General features: G+C 41.4%; 1 protein-coding gene across 2 annotated transcripts in view; it reads left to right on the top strand.

Annotated features, from left to right (window-relative positions):
• The window catches only part of TMEM108 (transmembrane protein 108), a 239,243-nt gene that overhangs the window by 7,961 nt on the left and 208,976 nt on the right, over nucleotides 1-22,306 (top strand). The window lies entirely within an intron of this gene.

Raw genomic sequence — 22,306 nt, forward strand, 5'->3', positions numbered from 1 at the left:
GGGGAATAAATGCAGGGTGGCGGGGGTGGGGTGAGGGGGTGGGGGGGTACAGACAGGGGACAAGGATTGTGGACACAGATGCTTGAGGGCAGGGCTGAAACCTCCAGCCATGGTGAACTGCTCCGTCTCTCCCCTGAGCCACAGGGAAGGGGTGATCAGTCCTTCCCAGCCCTTTCCTTCCCAAGCCCATCATTGAATCTTGACTTTCACCTTTCCAAGAAATGAAGCTGTGGCTGATGTAATATCCTCAAATGTGACCATTCCTTAGCACAACCCCTTAAAGGAGGCTTCATGGACAAGGAGGAGGGCAGCTAGGCATCTGCTTCTCTTAGCTGTCAAAAGTTGTCTCTTGGAAAGAATGTATTGGATCACATCTGAATTTATAAGTTGTCATTGGCATTAGTAAAATATTTATCAAGCATTAAGCAATAGGGCATTATTTAGAGACCCCCAACCTAGAAAATAATACTTTTACTCTGAGACCAAAATCCTATGTTAGAACAGTACTTGACTTTAACTTTTTGTTTTTCTGGCATTTTTCCAAATGCCTTTCCATATTTCCCCTCTGTCTATTAACCCTGTTACCTTGCTTAGATCCTTTGCCCCCTTCCTTACATCTTTGCCTTGTTTCCAAACTTCTGTCGTTCCCAGCTGACTGCAGGACAAGGTGTTTTTTAACTAGGCATAAAGGGTGTCTACAGTCTGACTCCAACCTCCTTTCTGACTTTCTATGCACGAGCTCATCCCTACTCAAAACTGGTCCTTGGTGCCATTCTCTCCTCTCTGTATAGAATGCCCCTTTTTCTCTTTTCAGTGACCATCTGCTTGGGTAGCATTGATAGACCGTTGACCTACCAGCAAGGTCTGTACTTCATCCTATCTCTATCAATGTTTAGAAATGTGACTTTGGGTAAATATTTAATTTCTCTAAGCCTCAATGGGATTCATAATACCCACTTATGAACATGACACTGGGGTGCTTTCCCACCCATGCCCACTTTTCTGTCTGTCTAGCCCAGAGCTCTGCGTGCAGGCTCATCACACATTCTTGCTGATGCAGTGATCGACATCAGAATTGCAGAGCTGGTCTGCATCACAGTTCTTGATTCACCATCCCCTGCCTGCTGCTTCATATCTTCTCTAATCATATCTTTCTTTGATAAGAACCTAACACCACTAATCTTATAAGTAAACACCTGTGATTGTGAAACTTATATTCACGGAGACTCATGGTGTCCTGGTATATCTGCCCACAGCAGACACTGACAGCAATTTCAAGGCCACTCTATACAACCCTGGGCATCAATTCCTTCTCTTGGCATTTTTTTCTCTCATGTAAAGTGAGGTTTATCATGGAAATTGAATGCTATGATTATAGCTGTCATTATAAGGTATACTTCTCTATAACAAAGTTTTCCAAGGCCCAATGAGCAGGCTTTTTATTCCAAATATTCTTCAATAAAATGCAACATGGCATTAACAGGATTTCTTGGGCAAACTCTTTTGAGTCAGACTCTGCCCCATATTGATTCTCAATTATAATGTGTTTAGCATGAGTGAACCTGCCAGTGTTCTCAAACAATGGGACGCTCTCCTGGCAGCCCTGCCCCTCTCTGGCTGCGTAGCTGAGAGTGTATCAGTGCTTCTTGTGTTCATTCTGTTTAAATCATGGTTTCCTGCCCCTTGCTTGAATGATTTAAGACATATGTTAGTCTATAAATTTTTGTTTCTTAAAACTTAACCCCTCCTGCCCCTTCTCACTCTTTCTGCCTTTTCTCCATTTTCTTTATTGTCTCATGCACAAAATATGGCTTTTAAATTTTTTTCCACTCAAGGAAAGAATAACTTAAATGCTTGTATTGCTTTTCTAGTTTGATGTTTGTTTTTTAGTTTTTAACATGGGTGTAATTTCCTATTATGTATGGTTCTCAATGAATTAATTTTGTCTCTCTATTTGCTCATGAATTTATTGGTGAGAGACATAAGAACAACTGTTTGGATTCTTTCTGCATTTTTGGGTTATTCATGTATATTGCTAATCGTACCCTTACCAGTTGTCCAAATTTTGTGGTTCCTCTCTTTTTACCTGTGGCTTTTGAGGGAAATATATACAAAGACATGAGAGTATTCGTGGTACAAAAGGATCCATAAAAGCATTTTGTTCTTCCCAGATTCCTCTTTTGGAGAATTAAGATAGATTTAGATTTTTCTTTGCTCATAATCAGAAAGATTATTTAGTATAACGTCTTTGGATGGAGAGATGTTATGGTAGGCAGCAGGAGCCTCTCCGCTTTTCCCTCTGTGAGCTCTGATGGAGGGAGTGCCGTGTCTGAGTATATTTTCAGTTGGAAAAAGGGAGGGCCGTGACGGTGAACTGTGACACTACAGTGCACTGAGTTTCTTGTTAGTCCTTCTGAAGAGGAAACACCAGGGCCTCAGCCATATCTCCTTTCTCACAGAATTACTCAGAGTTGGAAGAAGCAAGAAATACAGCCCCTGGTCAAGTTGGATTAAAAAAAACAACAACACAACTATTAATTTTGAGGGTTTTTTTGTTTTGTTTTGTTTTTTTGTTTGTTTGTTTTACTATAGTCACCAGGAAAAGAAAAAAAAATGGAAGTGATTGCTTTGTTGACTTCAATTAGGTCGGATATCCTATAGCATCTTCATCTATATAATAAAAGCCTAAGCAACCATTATGGCAGAACGACCAGAACAACCGGTCGCTATGATGCGCACTGACCACCAGAGGGCAGACGCTCAACGCCGGAGGTGCCCCCTAGTGGTCAGTATGCTCCCATAGGGGGAGTGCCACTCAGCCAGAAGCCTGGCTGGTGAGCATAGCAGCAGTGACAGGAGCCTCTCCTGCCTCTGTGGCAGCGCTAAGGGGCAGTGAGCTGAGCAATAAGGAGCAGCAAGCAGGCAGGTGGTAAGGAGCAAGGGGTCCCGGACTGCGAGGGGGATGTCCGACTGCTGGCTTCGGACATCCCCCGAAGGCTCCCAGTCTGTGAGAGGGTGCAGGCCAGGCTGAGGGGACCCCCCAGGATGAGTTTCATGCGCCAGGCCTCTAGTTTTTAAAAAATCCTCGATTTCCTGCCCTGGAAGCTCTCCCCTGTTTCTTCAGATTTTAGGAAGAGAAGCTGTGGGGATTGGGCCCTGTCTGGGAAGGATTGGCAGCCCCCCTGCGGGTTTGCTCCTGGGGAAGGAAAAAGGACTCACATCTGCCTTCTTCAGACCTCACCTGCTCAGCCCTCAGAATTCTGCTGCAGCCAGATATGTTCTCTCTGCCACATCTTGTCTGTCTGGAGTTCTCTTCCTGTCTTTTTTTGGCTAAAGGGCAGGGTGCTAAGTGTGGCTACTCTCATGTCCACTAGCCCTCTTCATCAGAGTGGAAAAGGTAGGAGAGGAATGCTCCCGAGGGGTGAGAGTGGCAACAAGAAGAGGCCCAGAGGTATCAAGAGCAAAGACCTATTTCACAGTTCTGCTCCAGGCCTCCCTGTTTACCTAGCTTTGCTTCTCTGGGTGTATAGTTTGAGGCCACATTTGGGGACTGGGAGACTTTGTTACTATTGGAATTTCCCCCCTCAATTACTTATTTATCTCCACAATTAGACAATGAGGCCTCTAAGACTGTGGACCATACCATGAGCTTCTCTTGCAATCTTTGCATTGCCCGTACTGTGGGAGGCCCATGGTAGGAGCTCAGAATATGAAGATTTCATTGCATCAATGGTTTCTCTTTGTGGCCTGTCTTACTCATTCCCCTTACCATCACTTGCTTACCATTCTTACATTTTTATTCAGTAACTACTTACTTGCTTCTCCCAGAGTAGTGTTTATTTTTCTGGATGGGTTCAAATTCGTCGTGCCTCCAAAGCAGTCTGCAGTGGGATTGATTTGGCCATATCTGACTTTATCTGTTGAGCTAAATCTTACTTTTTCCTCTGCAGTTAACACTGGGAAGAGCCTGCAGTCTCAGGAGCATGAGTTCCACTTTTGAGTTTTCCCTTCACTACCAGGAGATGGAAGGGACTTAGGTTCTTTAAAAGACATCAGGTCTCACTTACATTGGCTGTGTGGCTGCAGAGGAGTCAGTACGCCTCTCTGTGTAGTATTCTCTCAGAAGTGAGAATCTTCCAAGTCCTCTTACTGAGATTGCTCACTCTGTAACTTAGATTCTCCATCACACTTGTGAAGTTGTTGCTTTCATTAAAGTTGTCCTAGTTGTTTAATGCAATTTTTTTCCCCTACCCAGACCCATTTCTTTGAAGGGCAGGGACAAGACCTAATTCTCATGTATCCTTGGCCATCCTTTTTCTCCCTGTAGACCATGCATGTGATTCCATTCAATTTAGGTGATCCATAAATGTTTTAACCTAATTAAACCCCAGCATTTATAGAATTCAATAGGAAGAAATGATCTTAATACAGTAGCATCTAAGCACACCCTAAAGTTCAGCTGGTTTATCATATTTTAAAAACTCAATTTATTGATTCAATTATTTCATCATTCATCATCCCTCTCTCACACTATTTTGTGCCAGGCACTGTGTAAGGAGCAGGGGAGCTGAGGTGAATCTACACATGGAGCTTATTATCAAATGGAGAGGATAGACATTGAACAAGTAATTAAAATCTTATGAGAGCTGTAAGTACCTAGAGCTACAGACACCCATCATGGGGAGCTGCCATAGTGTCCAAGGAGGCTCTTGTGATGCTTAAGCTGAGGATTATCAACCAGAGAAGGGAAGAGACTTGCCCAAGGCCAGTCTGTAGCTCATGTGTAGCTTGGCCTGTAATCCAAATTTCTACCTTGCCCTGGGTTCATTCCTCCAAATTTTGTGAGAAAACTGTAAAAATACTCATTGTTAAGAATACTTTGATCTCCTGCATTTCATTGGGTCATATGGTTTAGCTATTGAATAGGTTACATTTTTATAATATACTTTCTACTTATATTTTTATAATGAGAAAATCTTATGTATGTTTTCCTTCCTTGTTACTTATGAAGCAGTATACAATGTTTTAGTACCTTACCTCTTTCTAGAGTAGTTACTGATTCCCTTTCTATTTGCTTCTCTCAATTCTGTGATAGTTTATGTCCTTCATAAGTTTTATTTAATTCCCCCTAGTTCATTAGGGTTTTATTTTAAACTCTGTCCTATAAGAAGGTAAAAATTAAAGATTCAGGATTTATAGAAATTGAGAATGGCCAAAAGACAAATGATAAGGAAGTAAGAACTTTATTAAAAAAATTTAATTTCAGAATTAACTTAAGAGAGTCTCTGAGATGAGCCTCAAGGGTAGAGAATGAAAAGGAATCTTTTTGCTATTTTCTTCTTATTCTTCAAACCTCTTTACATATGTGGGTTCAGCCAGAGATGCCAACTCGCAGAAAGTGAAGAGAGCTCCCCTTCACATGTTTACTCACAAATGACTCATGTAATCTGCATGGGAAGAGGAGCAAGGCAGTGGGGATGGAGTGTCCTCAAGAAGGGACATACTAGAAGGAGCCATCTTACCCTGTAGGTACAGAGGGTGTTCTGCATCATGCTTGTACTGATAGTCCTATGAGATGGAAACACTTTTTCATTCTACGTTAGTTTGCAGAGGAACAAATATAGAAAATAGTTTCACATTTGTACCATGAGCATGTCTCATTCTTTAAAATCATAACTATTTAAAACATGGTTGGCTCTACTGATCAAGTATTTGTAGAATCAGCTAAATAAGACAGCACATTAAATGGGTGGAAAGGACTAGACATTGTTTTTGTAGAACTCCTATTAAAATTCAACTGTATGTACACTATGACACTAGGTGATAGGACTGCAGAGGAGTGTTTTTGGTACCTAGGAGCTTAAAAGCCTAGAATAATTTCAAGGCAATGTGGTATCAAGTAGGCGTACAGTTCTGTGGCGTGGTCTATGTAAGTACTTGCCTAAGGGAGCTTTTGTGCTAACTTGTGTATTCAAATGTATTGTTTTATCTTGAGTGCTTACCCAAATATGAAAGGAAAAACAATGAGTGCTTCTCATTGAAGGGAGTTATCTTGGCACAATTTATGGACTTCCAGACCATTTAACTGAGTGTTGCTACAATTTTGGGGACTATTTTAAAAAGGAGCTAGCAATCTATTTCATTGGCAAATTCATTAGGTATCCTAGGTATCCTAAACACCTGCAATTTAAATCTGGTAGCGTGGACAGTGCTGGAAAGTCAGAGAATGCAAATTCCAGAAGAAAAGGTCATAATTAGCTTTAAAAATAAAATGAGTGCTTACTCACTCCTTAATCTAGTTTTTCTTTTTCTGATGTGACTGTTTTCCTCTAGCATCATTATATTATTTTTGGCATTGGAAAATCATAACCCGATGCACACCAAACCTTTTTAGAGTTTTTGAGAATTTTATTCTCCATTACTATTCAAAATGGACTTAATTTTCCATAGGTTTAGAGAATCAAAACATTAGTCTGCAGCTAATGGACATTCCTTTAGGCCAGAAGGGTAGGAGCCTGTGGGCATAAAGAATCTCAGGGTAGGTTTTAAAGGAGGTTGGTTAGTGAACTTAAATCTTTAATGTAACCTTGTCATCCATTCTCTTTAGTTTTGTAAGAATTTGAGCTAAGAGGAGTATTTTTTGTTTTGTTTTTTAAAAACAGATATTTTTATTGATTTCAGAGAGGAAGGGAGAGGGAGAGAGACATAGAAACATCAATGACAAGAAAATATTTGATCCTGCACGCCCCCTACTTGGGATTGAGCCCGCAACCCGGGCATATGCGCTTGACTACAGTTGAACCTGGGACCCTTCAGTCCATAGGCCAATGCTCTATCCACTGAGCCAAGCCTGCTAGGGCTAAGAGGAGTATTTAGAAACATATTCTAACTCAGGACATATGTACCACCTTAGAAATTTGAAGTAAATCTCATATAAAATTTATTTTCACAGAATTGTTTGTTTCGGTCTAATTGGTGACATTATTCAATGTCAATTCGTTTTTACAAAGATTTACCAAGTCCCTTTGGGTTCAAGAGACAATGGAAGGAGAAAGATTGGAGACAACATTATTGAGGACTTATGCCATTGCACAGAGAATGCTAAGGACTCACTGGAGGTCACGTATTTAGAATGAGAGCATTCAGTGTGTTTTTCCTCTCTGGGCCCGTATATGAATGAGTTCAGTGATAAAAGTTAGCCAGGTTGGGGTTTTGTCAAGTGAGCAGGTCCACATGAGAGCGGGAAAGGAAATGCTTATGACACTTGAACGTGGAATTTAAGTTGGTTAAGAAGGAGGTGAGGCCAATGAGGAAGTTGAGAAAAAGTGAAAAGTGGGTGGGATCAATGACTGGCAGGTCTCACTGGGGTCACTGAAGTTTCTCACATTGAAGATGGTGAGTAACATGGAGGGACTCTAGTTAAGAACTGGTTTGTGACCTTGGAATTAGGGTGGAAGACAAGGACTGAGAAGCCAGAATATTGGAAGCATTATCTCTATATGCACTGTGGATACTGGGTTCACCTAGAATGATGGCCACAGTAGTGATGGAGAGTGACAGGGAGCCAGGAACTCAGATCTTCCTAGAATGAGAGGGAATGGGTGGTACAGTCTGATTTTGTGTGATTCTAAGCTCAGAATTTTACATAAGAGGAAAGGAGGGACAATGGACTGGATGTGATAAAACGAAGCAATAGGGGCACCCTCCCTACCTGTGAACTCTGGTTCAAGGAATGGGGGGGAAAAACAGCCCCCTCTTGAGAGGCCTGGGGAGATGAGAGGTGGTATCTTAGAGAACCACCAGGGTAAGTTAGCGAAGGAATATGGAGAGAGCAATCAGAGATAAGGTCAAAGGTATAGGGGGTTCTGCTTCTGGCTGCCTGTGAGTTCCAGAGAGCATAGGAAAAGGGCTTCAGGCTCCAGGAAGGGCTAGAAGACAGGGTCAAGAAAAGGAAGGAAAGAAGCCATATGGCCATAAAAGGTGGAAGAATGAGAAAGCCATGGGCTTCTCATTGTGTGGGTTGTTAACAGGGATGAAAGCTGTGACAAAATTCGTCCTGATTTTCCCAAGGCTATGAGTATAGGAAATGGGATGGGAGGCAGGCATCGTGGACATTGCAGCACCCAAGGTTCTGTGTCTCTAAATAGGCTTGTGTTTGGCAGGTAGTCTTACTGAGTGCATAGGGCTCCCATTTAACCGCAGCTAGAGGAGGGGCTGTCTTAATTCCAAGCACTTGGAGCTCATCCTTACCCCGCCTAGGGAAGTGTAAAGAGCAGTAGAGGGTCATGGAGGGCTTCCCACTTTATTCATCTTTGTGAATCACTTCACGTTTCACCACATACACAGCATACCCTTGGACTGTGCCGTATTTCTGCTGATTTCTTTGTGCCTGATAAAGAGCTCTCCTTCATTTCTTCTTTCCTGCCGCTTTATCCACCTGAAATACTTGTGTCTGGACAGACGGAGGCTGCAGCCTGTGCCAGTCTGAGGGCAGAGGAGCTGTGATGTGTCCTATAGGGCTCTGCAGGAAGTCATTTGGTCGAAAGCCAGGGGTCACTTCTACCAACCTACAGGCATTCATTCATTTCTATCTTCTCAGCAATGCAAAGGGAACTAAATATGTGAACTGACCTTTAAGTGATCTATTTTGGGGAAATTAATTTGTGTTTAGTTCTGTGAGCACTGGATTTAAAATTCAAAATGAATTCCTTGATAAGTCTGTACCATTTCCCGTGGACAGATGCTAGTGTCTTTATTCTCTATGTCACAGTCTGTTGAGCCCTAAACACACTCGTATACAGAGACCCAGGAAAGATTTGTCAAAAGGACCTAATTTTAATTCTGATTCCTTTTTCTGGAATCCTGCTACCTTTACAGAACTGACATTTCATGGAACATTTGAATTGTTTTAACATTTCACTCTTAAAGACCTACTTTGTGTGTAAGGGAACTTCTCTGATATGAATCATAATTTTCAAAACAAAGGAAGGGAACAAATGTGAACATAAAGGTCAGAGAAGGAAACCCGTTTTTCTTGTGGAAAATTATAGCATGTGGTAGAGGTTTCAGAGATAGACTGAAACAGGGGTTTTATAGGAACCCCTTCGTTCCTTACAGAGAAACCCATCCTTACAGATCACTTACACATTGTGTAAATAACAAGCAGGCAAAGTTGATTCACTGGGCTTTCCCCCTAACTTTGCATAGACACCTCCCCACATCTGCAGTGTAGTCATGATCACAGCACAGTTCCTGCAGGATCCACAAGTCCTGAGACAGCAGAGGCAAGCCAGACCCCTGCTGGGCTGCAAACTTTACGAAGGCAGGACCAGACCTTTGATGTCCTACACCATGGCTTTGGGGAAAGGATCTCACCCTGGGGACGTCCTAGATGCCAAAGCCACAGTGGCATGATCTTTGAAATAAATGTATTCAGTGTATTGATGAATTAAATTGTGGTCAGTGTATTTTCTTTCAGTACTATGGATTCTTCTCTAATTCTGTGGGTGGTAGCAGCCCAAATGCTTGGGTGTGTTTAAGGCTGTGACCAAGTACACATGTATATATAGTAACACACACACACACACACACACACACACAATTTTCTGTAATGGGTAAATACTTGGGTATACAGAGAGACACCCTTTTAACTAACATAATTTTCAATTAGAATGTTCCATTTCCCAGCTGTGGTATGTTTACTGTAGATGTAGTTGTATTTTGCTAGTTTTAAATTTGTTTGCCTCATAGAGGAAACAGCCATGTTAGAAAAGCCATGTCTAAGGAAATTAAAATCAGATAGCTCAGGAAAGCGAAGGTGGCATCTTCTCCTGCTGGCTTAAGCCTAAGCTCTCCACCTCTGACATGGTTTTGACATTTGTAAACCCTAGTGAGTACAGAAGACAACCAATTGTTGTTCCATAAACAGGTCACTTTTTTTCTGAAAAAAAAAAAAAAAATGAAAGGACCTCAACATAGGGTGCCTATTCCTTAATTAAGATCTTCATGATACAGTTAATTGATAGCTCCTCAATTTTATTGCTAGCAAGTTGTTTTATTCATAACTGGACCAGTTTTAAAATGAGCGGTTTTTTTGTCCATATGGCATTCATGTGGTTATGAGTATTTATACAAGGAGTACAAATAGTACAAAGAGTATAGCACTCTAGGAATAAAAATGCAATTTTAAAATAAAAATTGCAGTACCAGCAAGTGTCTTTTTTCTGCATATTTCAGCTGCTTTCAGGGCTTACAGTGGGTGGGATCACACTCTGAATTTTTCAGTGTAACTATAGGGTTATTAATGCTAGGCAATTTTGGTTCTATAAACAAGGAAATAGACTGTTCTTGAGATTTTCTGTAATGGGTAAATATATTCTCTATGTTCAGTGTACTGATTCAAAACAACCATCATAGCTTTGAAAAGCTACTCATTTTTGCTTCATTAGCGTCGTTTCTGTTCTTACTGCGATCCCAATTCTTCACATGTACTTATACTCCAATTACCATGCTATGTTTGGCAGGCCAAGCATGACATTCCTCACTATAGTCTCATTGATTTACTTATCTTTTCTGTGAAATAAGGACTTTCCTGGAGCTTGAAATTTAATTGGTATTATGTGTTTCCATTTAGTACAAGCCCCTTTGGTGTTTTGTGTGCCTGATCACAGGACGATCCCTTCAATCCATCCTGTGTCTCCATATTACTTCCAGTGGGTATCTCATTGATTGTATGTTAGAAATAAGGTGAGCCCAAATTCCTGGTTCTACCAGGACCCCAAATTCAGGAGTCCTGGTAGAACACAAAGCATACTTGGGAGCCAGGCAGCAGGCAAATATCTTTACTTCTGCATAAGCGTGCACGCACGTGGTCTGGGAGCACACGCACACTGGGAGCCAGTCCACTTGCCTTTTTAATCCTGACGCACGTGACCTACTCCTTACTCTTGATTGGAGCTAAGGCTCACAGTCTTTCACCATTGGCTAATTTAAAGGAAGGGATTGACCTTTGCCGTTTCAAGATGGCAGCCCCTACGGTAGCTGCAAGTCATGCAGCCAACATGGTGGCTGCCTAAACTGATCTTTGACAGAAAAGATTACTTGTTTATTCTCACATTGTATACCACATGTTTTGTTTTTTTTTTATTTTTTATTTTTGCAAAGGCTATAGTCTTTTATTTTTTTTTAAATTTTTTATTACAAAGGGTATTACATATGTGTCCATTTGTGATGTATTTTCTATATCGGTATCTTTTCACTAATATTGTCAATATTATTTTCCATATTTAATATTCTGCCTAATCTCTAAACCACTATAAACTACTACTTAGAAAATTTGAATGTTTAAATTGCATGTTGTTCTTGAAATGACTTAGACTAGTATACAAAGAGAGAACAAATTCAATGTTAAGAGTGAAAATGAAAGAAAAAAAGGTAGGGTAATAAAAATAGAACCTTGAATGAAGCTAAGCAAATTGGAGGTTATAGGGATGGGTAGTCTTGCTTTTGAGCAGACACTTAACATGGCTTTGAGCTTTATAGCAGCCCTTTAGAGGGGAGCTCTGCTCCATGACACAGTGTCCTTAGTTAAAGAACAAAGGGTTTACTCCTTCTGGAGTTTGATCAGTGAAGAACAGACTAAGGAAGCCTGTTAGAGAAGCACAACATTATAAACATTTGGGGCACCTGTTATCTGTCAAGATAAAACTGTGGTCCTTACCCTCCAGAAGTCTTTTATTATAATTATTTGGGTGGTAAAACACATAAGACAATTGATAGTCCTAACTGCTTAGTCTGCTGTACAAAGAAGATATGCCTTAGAGCAGTGGTTCTCAACCTTCCTAATGCCACGACCCTTTAATACAGTTCCTCATGTTGTGACCCAACCATAAAATCATTTTCGTTGCTACTTCATAACTGTAATTTTGCTACTGTTATGAATCGTAATGTATATATCTGATATGCAGGATGTATTTTCATTGTTACAAATTGAACATAATTAAAGCATAGTGATTAATCACAAAAACAATATGTAATTATATATGTTTTTTCCAATGGTCTTAGGCGATCCCTGTAAAAGGGTCGTTCGACCCCCAAAGGGGTCGCGACCCACAGGTTGAGAACCGCTGCCTTAGAGCAAGCATGTCAAACTCGCAGGCCGCATGCAGCCCACACTGAATATATTTGTGGCCCAGCCAATATAACGGTATGTAAGAAACATTCTAACAAAAATTCTTTAACTTAATTTTTACAATATCCTGTTATACATAATTATTAATAATGAACTACAATGTTCACTAATGACTGATAGCTATAATCGTGTTGCATTCATTTCCCTTATGTGCCTTACCGTGCAGGCACACCATTTCTCTCCACTAATACTAGCAGCGAATATTTTAGCAGCTGATTGCCGCGTCATTAGTCTTGTGCTGACTTGTTTGGTGTGCGCAACAGGAAGTATTTTGCTTTCGGAGAACAAGAAAAATAGGTTTATTTATATCACACTTATTAATTTGTGCAGTTATTCAGTGTCTGGTAAGTTAATGTTCAAGAAAAAATATTAATTTTTATTAAAATGTTCTATTATGTTAACGATTACTCATTTATTTCAGCCCTTATCAACAGCCAAAACCAAATCACCCTTAGGAAATGGCACATGAGCGAGTCAGGACAGAATGTGTATGGTTCCTCTTGCCTTTTTCTATCTCGTGTCTTCTGTTTCTTCTGGTTTGCTAATTGACAGCAGAGGTGCCATGCATCAGCTGATTAGCTGTTACCTCTCTAGATGATGTGGAAGGATCTAGAGCAGTGGTTCTCAACCTTCCTAATGCTGCGACCCTTTAATACAGTTCTTCATGTTGTGGTGACCCCCAACCATCAAATTAGTTTCGTTGCTACTTCATAACTGTAATGTTGCTACTGTTATGAATCGTAATGTAAATATCTGATATGCAGGATGTATTTTCATTGTTACAAATTGAACATAATTAAAACAGTGATTAATCACAAAAGCAATATGTAATTATATATGTGTTTTCCGATGGTCTTAGGTGACTTCTGTGAAAGGGTCGTTCGACCCCCAAAGGGGTCGCGATCCACAGGTTGAGAACCGCTGCTCTGTGTGCAGCTAACCTGCTGCTGCTTTTTGCTGTGCTTCTCCATGGAACAACTGCCACATTTACCTCCCCACCAACAATACAAAAGCCTCTTTTGTGTGTATGAACATTCCTTTGGGGTGTATATACACAAAGGAGTAGAATTGCTGCGTCATGTTTAGTTTTACTAAGTATCATTTGATTGTTCTCCAGAATGGCTGTATCAGACTATCCCTCCACCATCACTTCTTAGGGTGCATGTTTCCCTAAGTTCCACCAGTGCTTGGCATCATCCCACTTTCTAATTTTTGTCAGGCTAGTATGTGTAAAGTGAAATCTCATTTTGTTTTGCATTTCTTTATCGAATAGCAGTCTTAACCCTCGAAGAGTCTACCTCATCACAATTCTGTTGTCATCCTTCCCTTTTCACCCCTCATATCTATCTCATCCCCCATAGTTTTAACCTCTCCTCTGTCTGCAATGCTCCTTTCCCTATACCTTATTCTTTGTGAGGTGGTGGAAAAGACAGAACATTATTTAGTGTACCCTGTATTTGTTGCTGTGGGAAACAAGGAGATTTCTCCTGCTTTGTACCAGCTGTGAGTCACAGAGGAAGCAACAGATGGTTTGAAGGGGAGAACAAAGGCACAAAGCCACACGGGAGTCATGCTCCTTTAAAAACCAGTATTCATGGGGAAGCAAGTAAAGAGGCTGAAAGAGTGAGGAAGCAGAGACAGGTTGCTAGAAAAGGGGTCTGGTGGCATCTGAGACCCAAGGTCCACAGGAAGGAAGAGATGATCCAGAAAGCAATGTAGCCCTGGGTGATGTGGGGCTAAAGGAAGAGGGATACTCATTGAGATTCGGGGAGGAAAGGAAGCAGAAAGAGGATTTAAGGCTCTAAATTGTTTTCATACATGTACTTTTTAATACAATGTATGTAATATAATACATGTATTTTTTATACGTGTACTTGACCTTGTGGTATGTAAAATGTACTCTATAAAATGAAGCCAAAAGTCATAGTATCAGTTCCCAGACCACCTAGGGACTAGCAACCAAGCCTTTATTTCATCAGACACTTTTTCAGCGTGTACCAAAGTTGTGGTAATACTCTAATTCAGTGGTTTGCAACTTCTGTCCCGCCCACTGAGCAGAGGGCTCTGATCAGTAACAGTGACTAATGGGGGATAGATGAGTTCTCAAAGTGGTGGAGGAAGGGATGGAGGAGGAGAAGAGGGGGATGAGTTGGTCACATTTCCAAAAGAATGAGAAAAGAGGTCAGAGGTGGTGAAATATAAGAAACCAGTCAAAGAGAGAAGCAGCTCTGAGCAGCAGCTGTCTGCTCCCTTATTTCAGAGGTTCCATTGGCAATATCAATTCTTCACTGTCACATTTCTGTTTTTTTTGCCCTCCCCACGATATGCGGATTTTAATGATACCTGATCCACTTTATCTTTCAGTTTGGGTTTTCTGGAAACAGCTGCTTTCTGAATCACTCCCCCTTGGCTCCTGAGATCAGCAATGGCATTTGCTTGGACTTATGGGCCAGGGGAGAAGGAAAGCACCAGGGGATATGTTAGGTGAAATGCAGTGACTTGACAAGGGGCTGAGAAGCAGTTCATTAGGCGTTTAGCATATTTCTCTATGAGACAGCTCTAGTCTTGGCTAGCATCCTCCATCTTGCACCTTCTACACCCGGAATTCCCTATCATTTGAGTCTAGAAATCTCAGTCATTTAAGAGCTAAATTGAGAAGCTACAGTGAAGGTTAAGATGGACAACAGATTAAAATCAGTGAAAGGACGGAAGTAATTCTTGTGGATCAGTAGCAGAAGGAAGGATCAGGTGAGACACTGATAGAATTGTAAAAGCTAAAAGGAAAAAGGACTTTTCTTATAAAGGCAGGAAGTGGTGCTAATAGTAACAGTGATCCCTGTGCTGTGTTCGTTATTTTATACTTTGGCATTCTTTTCACACTTTGAGGAGTGAAGGGTGTCACTGCTATCATTATGCAGAGGACCAGGCTGAGTTATTGGTAGGGGGAGGGATTTCCTCAAGCTCTCCCAGAAACTGACACTGGATCTGGGGTTCTGAGTAGTTTATTTCTACAACAAATACTGGAGATTAAAGCGGGGCGGGGAGGGAGTGCCTGGAATAAGCAGTTGACTGTAAACAGAACACAAAAGGGAAGGAGGTAAAAGAAACAGAAAAGTTGCAGAAGCAGGAGTGTATAATAAAAATTAGACTATTCTACCCATGAAGTTTATGTCCTATAACCTTCCACTTTAATTTGTTCCCTGGGATTTCTTCTAGAATCAGAATGTCAGAGCTGATTGATTACCTTTTTGATATTCTACTCCATCTTCATTTGAAGGCCAAAAGACAGTTTCCAGGTGGAAATGTCGGGGTCCTTGGCCGGTGGTGGAACCTAAATTGCCTAATCCTTGCAAAGGAGAAGGGCTTGGCCTTTTTCTGCTACATCACCTTTCCAGGGCTACCTGGCATCTAGCTCAAGTCAGAAATAGAAATCCAGATCTAGGGAGAAGCTGATGGAAGAAAGAGAAATCATGGCCAAGGCCAAGAAATCGGAATCAGGTTACCACACCAAAGACGGGAATGACAGCATTCTGAGATGGGAGGGCTGGGGGCATGCCTTAGTCCTGCATATCAGATGGTCATGCCCATAGAGGTACTGACCCACAGCACAGACCGGGGCAAGCAGGATTGGCAACTAGTGTTTTATAAATAAAAAATTTTTAAAAAAGAATAAGTTCTTAGACTTTATTTTTGTAGAGAGAAAAACTGCCTCTTTAAGTGTGCTTTGTGTTTCTCATATTCTTTTCCCCCCTTGTTCATTATAGTGATTGCAGTTGTGTTTAGAGACCAGCCAGCCACATGAGGGAGGGCTGCTGCCCAGAAGAGGTGCTGGGCAGCAGGGAGTGCGGTAGGGTGCACAGGCCACAGGGTGCCCCAAGGGCACGGTGCAGGAGTGCTCCAACGAGATGGCTGGCCCAGGAAGCTTGGCACTCTGTTCTCCCAGTTCCTCCTTGGAGTGAAGGATGGGTCTTGTGAAATTTTGAAGAAAAATGATGCTTAAGTCACATATCCTCTCTAAGGACAGAAGTTTTCTAAATGATAGGGCTGAAATAAAAATACTTCAAACCTCCTTTCCCTCCTCCCTCCCCCATATCCCTGCACTTCCAGTCTTCATGTGACCAGGTAGATTCCTGCTTCAAGCCGTCTTCCCTTGCCTGCGCCTTAGAGTACAGGAGACATGGTCCATTCAGAGAAGACCTTGGATGCTTGTCTCCTCTGTAAGGACAGAGCCTAGCCAGGATTCCTGTGCTCTTGATCCCAGACTGCTTCTGTCCTAAAGATGCAGGTGGTATGTGTCCTCCCAGGGCAGCTCTGGGGACATCCAGAGGAATTACCCTGGAGGCTGCCAGCTTTCTTTTGTGGATCTTCTAATCTAAGACTTTTACACAAGCTAAAATTAGCCTTGAGGAAAAAGAGCTCCTAATCTGAAACATGAAGTGGAAATGGGGCACAGCAGTCTTACCCGCTTACCTTGGCTAAAATGGATGGTACTCGTGTGTACATATCTTACCCACAAATGTGCCCGCAGTCACTTCTTGTGGATGTCAGGGAACATACCCCCTTCTCAACCCTTTGGGGCATTCACTCATTTAATATCACCCAGGGATAGCTCCAACCTTCCTCCCAGCTCTTAAGTATACAACAAATGGGTTATCCTCAAATAGGCCAATGTCTGAACCCCTTGTGGAAATGGAGTGATGCTCTGCGAAACTTCTCTGAATTGCTGAGTTTGAGGATCTAAGATTAGATTGATCAGGGGTTGGAGCCGTAGTTATAAGACTGTCACCCTCTGAGGAGTCATGGAATTACTAGTGATATTTTCCATTTTTAAATGTTGATAGTGACTCAATAATTGAAGTGAATAATCAACTGAAACATAAATGCAACTTAGCAGGAAGTAATTAGAAATTTGAAACATATTCAACTGGAGGAGTTTTAAGATTAGCATTTATTCAGTCAGAATAATTGCGCTAAATAAGACTATACTATTCATTTACCAAGTGTGAAATGTCTCCCCTTTCTACACACACACACACACACACACGTGTGCATGTGCACATGCACATGCACGCGCGCAAACATTTTATTTTATCACACTTGGGTCTTGCAGAAAAGAACATGAAGGAACTGATAGTTTTCAAAGACTCCAAAAGGTATTAATTTATCCAATAAATAGATATTTAAATTTTATTTTGTGTGTGGTTCTCTCCAAAACTCTGAAGGGCCAGGTGTGGGGAGATGCTTAAGAAATGGTTCTTGCCTTTCAGAACTTTTCAGTTAATTTGGGAAGAGAAGACAAACTTGAAAGATGTTATGAAAATATTTGAGTTATGTAATGGTGAAAGACAATAAGCAGAACCAATGATACGTCATTAGAGCCTAGAAGTGACACAGAACTGCGACTTAAAAAGGGAAAGAGATCCTTGGTAGCTACATTTCACCCAGTCATTCCTTTCCTCCGGATTTGTGTTCCATGTGTAAAGAAGGAGCCTTTGAGCTTGGTCTGCTGCCCACTCCCAGTCACATTCATCCATTGTTGTAGATTAAGTAGGAATAAGCATCTGAAGGCAGAGGGATGGTGATTTCAGATTCTTTGGTTTGTAATTAATTTCCAGGGGCTTTTAAATAACTGATTTATGAAGATTGTGGTACTAAAACTCTTTTGCATCTTTGCCTTCCCTTCTTCAGGCTCCCAAGGGCATTTGTGAGTCACCTTTGGTACTTGTCAGTAATTTCAGGGAAGCAAGGCTTTGTTTAATATTTTCTCAAAGCCCAACTCAAACACTTTGGCCTATAATCCTTCCCCAAGCTCTAGTCAAAATAAGGTCTTATGTATCTTCCTGTAACTCTTTATTCCTATGTCTTTTGACCACATATTTGGTTATTCATATGTACATCTGCCTCCTCCTTGGATTTTAAGATCCTTAGGGACAGATTCCATATAGTGATGCTTTTTTTACACTTGGAAGCTAGAAGGAGTAGACACTCAGTGCTACATGGTGGTTCAGAAAGATCTATACAGAGAAAACCCAGTACAGTTCAGTATTGTCATTGACAGCGAAGTACTGTCTTCTCTATACATAATCTGTAGATATTTTCTCAAATTTTGTAAAAGTGCTAGGACCTAATGCTTATGAGAATGTGTGTTTTTTATCCAGGCCGACTTTAAGTGAGGTTTCATCATACATGAAATAACTCACCATGTTCCTCTTAGCTCCGTAAAGTTTCTCTGGGTTCCTTAATCTGGGAGGCAGAGTGGTCTGGTGAAAGGGGCATGGGTGACTTGGGTGGCTTCTCTGCTTTGCCCTGCACCCGTTTCCTCACCTGTAAAGTGGCGATGGTGGCAGTTCTCTGGCATATGGTTGGCACAAGTGGTTAGGCTTTGTCACTGCTCATGCCTTCATCCATCCCCTCATCATTTCTCACCTGGATGTTTCACTGGAAGATGATTGTGCTGGTCTATCAGGCCGTTCTCCACACTGGTGTTTGTGGGGCATAGATATACCATCACTTTCCTGTAGCTCAGTACTTCTTTACCACCTCCAGAATAAAAGTCAAATTTCTTAACATCGTACTGGAGGCTCTGACTCCTGTTTCATGCTTCAGCACTGTATCTTTCTGCTCTCATGTTGGTCAGTTCCTCCAGAAGCCAATACCAACATGAAATACAGTACAGTGTTGATGGAAAACAATTCGCAAGTAAGTGGACCTGTGCCATTCCAGGGTCAGCTGTACCTCTTACCAGTGTTACAGTGTGAAAAGTGAGGCAGAGAGAGATTAAATAACTGAATCAAGGTCGGAGAGCCAGTGGTGCTGGGATTTGAACCCAGGCAGTCTAGCACTGGGCCCGTGCTCTCAACCACCAGGCTGTTTTGCCTCTCACAGGCTTTTCCTGGGAAGGCCTCTTCTGATGCCCTGCCCCACCCCCTCAGCCCGGCGGCTGTTTCCTCTGTGAGGCCTTCATACTCTGGACGTGCCTCTGTGATGGCACATGTGAGGGCACTGGAGCCTCTCACACGTGTGGAGAGCTCAGTGAGTCTGTTGAATGACTGGGTCCAGATAGAGGAGAGAGTCGTTGATGTGTGCCACATGGACTGTTAAGCTGGAACAGGCCCATAGGTGAGTAATTTTGTTCCTTTTTTGATGTTTTCCCCCTTATCCAACCTTCAGAGGTTATTTACCTTCTCCTCCTGGCTTGAAAAGAACCCTGCTATCCCCAGACCTGTGCAATTACGAGACAGGACTAATAAGGAACGTCTTTGAAAGAAGTGTGTTCCATAGTTCTTTGTTTTGTTTAATTCTCCTTGTCACATTCGTTGGCCAATTTGTATTTCTTTTCAATGTCCCTGAAGTAATGTTTTATTTTTAGATAGCTCTAACCCACAGGGCACTTCAAAGTCAGTATTTCTGGGTTTGTTATAAAGGAATATGTAATTTTTAAAAATTACACATCTGCAGTTTGCCAAGGGACTTTCAAAGGGATAGGACAGAAGGGTGTGTTTTTTTCACCTTGACTCTATTGCTTTCCCTTCTGTCCTTCCATAGGGGCTATTCCTGAGGTAATGTTAAAGGAGGCGTATAGTAATTAATTCTGCAAACTTCATATTCCTTTTGTGAAGCAGAGAAAGGGCATCCAGGGGGTTGTTCTTCAGCCAGGAAGCTTTCGGTCAACTGCGCAGAGCATACCCCGGTATCATGGAGGATAAGAGTTTATTTTCAACCATTAGATTTAAAAAATTTTATAGATTAAAAAATTTCTTAGGCATTTTCATCTGATAAAAACTAAAGAGAACAGTGTCATGAACCACATGAACGCCTCATCTTTTGTCTACATTCTACCAATCTTCTAATCAGACTTGCCTACGCGAGTCATGAATGCTAGGCTCTCTGGTCAACTGGTTTTTCTTCCAATGCTTGGTTTCCCTTTGGTTAGACTCCTTTTACTCTCACTGAAAAAAATCAGTCTGTTAGACATATTCCAGCCACTCTTCCCATTTCTCCCCACTCCAGAGAGGAATGCCTTACATCGTAATTTGGATCAGGAAGCTGTGAGGTTATCTCATCCTAAAATGGTATAGACACCAGGAGTTAATCAAAAGACACAGTGTCATAGGAAAACAAGGGCAGCAGATGGTGGCAATTCCTGCCAGAATGATGAAGGTATCAGAGCTGGTCTTTGAAGCATTATTAGCTTTTGGAGAAACTTTTGGATAGATGGATGGAAGAAACAATAATTGCAATTGTTATTACTATGACAATAATAGTCAACATTTAGGTATGCTTACTACGTGCCGGGCACTGTTCCAAGCACTTTTACATATATTATTTCATTACTTCTCACAGCAGCCAAGTTAGGTGCAGGAACTATTAACATCTCCATTTTACCGATGAGAAGCCTGAGGCCCAGGGGAGTTAATTCACCCAAGGAAAACACTGCACAGGGAGGTAGACATTCAGACACTCATGGGATCATAGAGTGGAAGTGAAGGTCTTGGAGCCCAACTCCTTTGTTAAAGAAGCCATCGAGCAAGGGGTCAAGGGGCTTTTCTAGGATGCACAGCTAGTGGGTGGCAGGGCTGAGACCTGTTCCACAGCCTTGACCTGGGCCTGGTGTGTTTCAGTTCTGTCAACAGCTGTCTCCACTGCCAGGGCACTTCAGGAGGCCTCATGATGTCAGTTCTCTACCTTTCAGCTTTTGTTATGATTGACATTTCTTTTACTATCACTTCCAGGAATATAGCTTGCTTGTGTGGTTTGGTTTTTTTTTACTGAAATTACTAAACTTTGCAAAGATTTAGAGAATACAACTGTTCAAGACATGCAAAGTCAATGTAGACTTGAGGGAAGAGTCTCCTGCCTCCTTATATGAAACTCTAAATATAAAATGTTTTCATTCCTTTGTTTAATTTCCTCTACCTTATGGTTTCAAAAAGTGATTGATGCCTGAAGGATAATTCCTTTCTCTACCACCAAAGGCATTGCTCACTGTGGCGCTTATTCACTTTATTTTTTGGTTTTAATGGAAAAGGCCATACAAAGCAAAGGTTCAAAATGAAAGGTAACTGAAAACCATCACTGATTCTCAAATCAGAGGCTGCAGTAGAAGGTGGGAATATGGTTGAGTTTTAAGGCTTTCCCTCTTCCCTTTTTATTTTTAATGTATGTTAACTGGATACTCATGAGTTTTTATATATTTTCTATTTTACAATCAATTACAGTAATTACTTTTTGACCAAGTTTGGCCACTGGAAACCTCTTTAATCTGGTTCCTGTGTCTTTTTTGCCATAACTCTATTAATATTTGAGTCTTTTCTTGTGATCATACAATGTCCCATTAAGAAGTTGCATGTTATATTTTGCGGGGGTAAAATTTTAACTTTGTTGTGGAAGAACAGGAGTGGTTTAGATTATGTGGAATTTAGAACTCCTTGAAAGATTTTGATGGCCATTAGTTAGGTCAATGTACCATTTGTGATAAAAAATAAATGTATGTCAGCCTTCATGAGCAATATCTTTACAGTGGACACTTATTTTGGAAATGGAATTTATAAGTTTTCTAAATCAAGGGTTTCCAGTTTTTACTAATTTTATGTTTTCTTTTTTTAATTCTTTCATTAATTTATTTTTTAAAAATATATTTTTATTGATTTCAGAGCAGAAGGGAGAGGGAGAGAGAGATAGAAACACCAGTGATGAGAGAGAATCATTGATTGGCTGTCTCCTGCACACCCCCCGCCCCCACCCCGGGGATTGAGCCCACAACCCAGGCATGCCTGGGATCTAACCCGGGACCCTTCAGTCCGCAGTCTGACACTCTATCCACTGAGCCAGACCAGCTAGGACCCGTTCATTTCTCTCTGTGCTGAGCCACATTTTTAGAACAGAGAAAGAGAGAAGAAAGAATAGAAAGACCACACTGATAATTGCTTTCTAAGGCAGTGTCACATGAAAAGAAATAGAAAGAATTCTTGGATAGTGATCCTGTCCAGAGAGTGGTGAAAAGCATGGCGTGCCCAAATATTTGCTGTCCTTTGTGTCCTTCTGTGTTCCCTGTATTTAACAGAGCTCCCTGTTCCCTTGAGCCCCTCTGCCCTCTCCAGCATTGGCTAGAGTTTA

This window comes from Myotis davidii, unplaced genomic scaffold (assembly GCF_000327345.1).
Source record: "Myotis davidii unplaced genomic scaffold, ASM32734v1 scaffold415, whole genome shotgun sequence".
In the NCBI taxonomy this organism is placed as follows: domain Eukaryota; kingdom Metazoa; phylum Chordata; class Mammalia; order Chiroptera; family Vespertilionidae; genus Myotis; species Myotis davidii.